General features: G+C 47.2%; 1 protein-coding gene across 1 annotated transcript in view; it reads left to right on the top strand.

The window, feature by feature from the left end:
* The window catches only part of GALNTL5 (polypeptide N-acetylgalactosaminyltransferase like 5), a 69,860-nt gene that overhangs the window by 1,597 nt on the left and 64,095 nt on the right, over positions 1-4,168 (top strand). The window contains exon 2 of the mRNA XM_017863669.1: positions 238-341. The gene's annotated coding sequence lies outside the window, so the exon portion shown is untranslated. The remainder of the gene's footprint in view (positions 1-237; positions 342-4,168) is intronic.

The following is a 4,168-nucleotide window of genomic DNA, read 5'->3' as shown; positions in this document are numbered from 1 at the left end:
AAAAAAAAAAAAAAAAAAAAGAAGAGAAAAAAATAAAGAAACTCAATGATTGTAAATGCAGATTTAGGCTAGGGTTTTGGGGTGTGGTGTGGGTGTGTTGGTGACTATTAGCTGCATCCTTTTCTCTACAGGATTTTTTAAATCATCTGCTAAGTCTCTTTAATGCACTTAAATTTTTATTTGCTGTACATATGAATCCTCATTGAAATATATTTTACAAATTCTGTGCTTTTCTAGCATTGAATTCAGCATCTTTTACTGAAGAAGATAACTAAACATGGTTGTCTTCTGAAGACACAAAGTCCAAAGGCCAATCACACACCTCTTACATCGATCTCTCGGTAGGAGGGGTTTTCTGTGTTTTGTGGGAGTGTAGGGGGTGGGTTGGGAGGTGAGGTGCTTGTCCCAGAGAAAATATAATATAAGAACTCATGTTAGTAACATAAGAAAATTAAGGAGGTTGGGGATATGTTCATAAGTGTTCACATCTAAAGAGAATTCCCCCCAAGTTTTCCTGATGTATTAGAATCTTTCTAGAGAATAATTTATTTTTCAGTAACAATCCTATTGACACAGGAGTCTTTCAATGCCACTTTGCCTGCCGGAAATTTCCCAGCTGGCAGCACCCCTCCCTGGGCCTCGCTTGGCTCTGGGCTCACCTCTGGGCTCACTCTGCCCACTCGACCCAGCAGGCTGCGCTCGGCTGGCACTACCGACTGAGATTCCGCACACACAACTGCTTTGTGCTTAGTCCATGGCTGGTCTGGGTGTGCCACAACCATCTTCCACCTTGGGCACCAGCATCTGGATGAGACGGAACGTGGTGGTGCCTGAAAACTCAGAGATGCCAACAACCACAGAGCCTCAAGGGGTGTTATGGCTCTCACTTGGGGAGTGCCAAGGTCTGAGCCCCCAAGGACTGTTACAGCTCTCTCTCTCCTTCCTGCCACCTGCAACATGGCAAACGGGGTCAGGGAGGGGGGGGTGTTATGGCTCGTTTTATTGTGGTGAACAGTGCAAATGGTGTATTGCAGCTCATCTGTGCTACAGCTCATTCTGACCCACCTGCTCCAGTCCACTGCTCCTGGGCTGTCTCAGCCCCACCACCACTTCCCATCATGCGGGGTGGCCACCTGGCACTGATGGAAGGTGAGAAGGCTATAGTGTTCCAGCTCTTTTTGCACCTGCCATTTGGTGGGTCCCAGGTCCTTGTCCTGTGTCCAAGAAGAATGAGGTTACACAGACACTGGAGAGTGAGCAAGGCAGAGGAGGGTTTTACCGAGCAACAGAACAGCTCTTGACATAAGGTAGCCCTCTGTGTGAGAGGGGGCTCAAAGGTGGGTAGTCCCAACATGTGGCTGAGTCTGGGGTTTTCATGGGCTCAGAATGGGGAAGTGTGTGCTGGAAAGAGCACCAGTCCTTCCAGGTGGGCCTGGAAATAACACCATTTGATTAGCTGAAAGGCATTGAGAAAGTTCTCACTCCAGTTGTGGACTCTGGCAACTCAGTTGTGGTAAAGTAAATTAAAACAGTTTTATTCTCTTTTCAGGTGTCCTAATCCACATTTTCCCTACTTTGCCTTCATATATTTGATACTTTTAATTGGCATAATCAAATATTTCATTCGTAAAGTGCTACTTATTCAGTCAATGAATCTCTATTTTGCACCCAGGATCTTGGCCAGAGTGTCCTGGGGGAATATTTCTGTTGTAATAAATGTAAATATTCTATTGTAATACATTCCCCCTCCCTTAATCCGTATCCTCTGGACTCAGTCCCATATGTGCACCCTGGGTGCCTGCTGGTTCAAGATGGCTGATTCTGCAGCTCCTTTGGGAATACTCTCCTTCTTCCCTCAGCAGGGTAGGACTTTCCCACACAGGCTAAGTTGTAATGCGACCCTACTTATTGATCTGGTGGTGAGGAGGGTACTGGGGGGAAAGTCCTGAGGGAGGACACGTGTTGCCTTGCAAAGCAGAGAAGGAGAGCTAGTCTTCTTGGGGAGCAGTGGGCCATTTCTGCAGGCTCAGAGGATTCCTGTAGACCTGGGCCTTCCAGGTCTCCGGCATGTCTCTACCCAGATATCCCCATCCCAAATGTCAGAGCCTGCCTCCTTCCCTGGATAGAAGACTAGGCAGGCTTGAGAATTCAACCTGCCCTGGAGCTCTGCTGCCCTGATAATCAGGCCCTGAGCATGACCCTCAGCTCTACCCGCCCTTAGGTTGTAGGAAATGAGATCCTTCATATGCTAACAAGGGCCTCTGACTCTGATACTTTGCTTTCAATTGGTGATTACCACCCTCAGCCTTCCTTGCCTTTTTCAAATGCAACCATAGCATCCGACAATAGCCGTCTATCCTGTAATATTTATAATTACTCCTCCCTATTCCTCAGTCAAGTGCATGAACCAGAACATTCCTTTCCACCTGTATTTCATCCTGATTCACAGCCAGTGAGATTTTAACAAGCATATATCAGCCATAGCATGCCAGGGGCTTTCAGAACACCACCTTTCCACCAGCGATGGGATGCTCAGGGCCAGCCACCTGGAGGGTGGTCTAGCCCTAAAATCCCCTTTACAGCCCATTTTCCTGGACCATTAGCAACCATCATACTAGGTCAAGTTGCCCAGGAAAAAGACTCTTAGACGAAGATTTGCATGGAAAAGTTTATTAGGAGCGGATCTGGGGACAAACACTGTAAGGCAGGGAGACAAGTAGGTTCAATCAGAGTAAGAGGCTAGATGGTGATGCAATTTCCAGAAGAGACTCCGCCCACCCCACAGGCAGCTCGCATTGAGGGCTCTCCAGATTCTCCCAGATAGACAAGAGAGCTGTACCCATTGACCAGTCATTGAATGTGAGATCCCCAGGGCGGGGGACACTTGGACAAAGCGGCTTGACTAGGTCATGAGCTGTGAGCCTATGGCAGCTACTTCTCGTGGCAGCTAGAAGAAGGGGTGTCTCTGCCCTGAAGGCGGTGTCTGGGTGACGCAGCACAGCATCCCATGAACAAGACATTTTGTGCAGGTGTGTTCAAGTCTCTTTGAGGGGACAATGTCCTGTTCTGGTGGTTTGATGCCATGGAATTGTTCTGGATACCAGGTTCTGTCAAGCAGCGTGGGTTTCCTACTGAAGCTACAACGTATATGCAAGCCAGTTCCTGGGACATGCCTAAGGTCAAAACTGTAGAAGCCAAAGCCAAGCATGGGGGGGCGGAATGTGCCTATAGCTCCAGCACTTTGGGAGGCCAAAGACAGAGGATCACTTGAAGTCAGGAGTTCAAGGCTGCAGTGAGCAATGATCATGCCAGCTGCACTCCAGCCTGGGTGACAGAGTAAGATACCAACTCACAAACAAAACAAGGCCAGGCACAGTGGCTCATGCCTGTAATCCCAGCACTTTGGGATTAATCCCTTGGGAAGCCAAGGCAGGCAGATTGCTTGAGCTTGGGAGTTCGAAACCAGCCTGGGTAACATGGCAAAATGCCATCTCTACAAAAAAAAAAAAAAAAAAAAAAAAAAAAAAAAACTAGTTGGGTGTGGTGGTGGGCGCCTGTAGTCCCAATTACCTGGGAGACTGAGGTGGGAGGATCACTTGAGCCAGTCAAGGCTGCAGTGAGCCACGATCGCACCACTGTACTCCAACCTGGGTGACAGAGCTAGACCCTTTCTCAAAACTGTAGAAACCAAATTATGTTCTCAAGTCAGAGAGAGGACAAAAATTGGAGACAATACTAAATGTTCAAAGGTCAAGAAGACACTTGAGCAAATCAGAGTGTGGGATGAAGGAGGACAGAAGCTGAGGGTCCTAGAGCTTGGACTGACCTGCAGGGCCTAAGGCTCATTTCAGCGATTACCTTTTCCAGGTGCTGGGATGACATGTGATGGAAAGGGGCAGGGTCCAGGGGACAAGTGGCCGATGTATTCTTGTGTTTACCAGTATCCAATGCTGTTTGATACGGTTTGTTTGCATTTCTAATCTCTTTAGACAATCTTTATTTTAAAATATCTTTCAGTGTAATGCACACATATAAAAAATAAAACAAAATATTATGAAGAAAATTAGCAGGTCCCTGCCCAGTTCCTGTCCAGTCCCCAGTTCAACTCCCTCTTACAATCACTTTTGACTCTTCAATCTATTTCTTATGACAGTTACCCTCTTTTTTT

This window comes from Rhinopithecus bieti, unplaced genomic scaffold, assembly GCF_001698545.2.
Source record: "Rhinopithecus bieti isolate Rb0 unplaced genomic scaffold, ASM169854v2 scaffold_70550, whole genome shotgun sequence".
Lineage (NCBI taxonomy): Eukaryota > Metazoa > Chordata > Mammalia > Primates > Cercopithecidae > Rhinopithecus > Rhinopithecus bieti.
The sequence above is the reverse complement of the archived record's forward strand: the minus strand, read 5'-3'. Positions and strand labels throughout refer to the sequence as shown.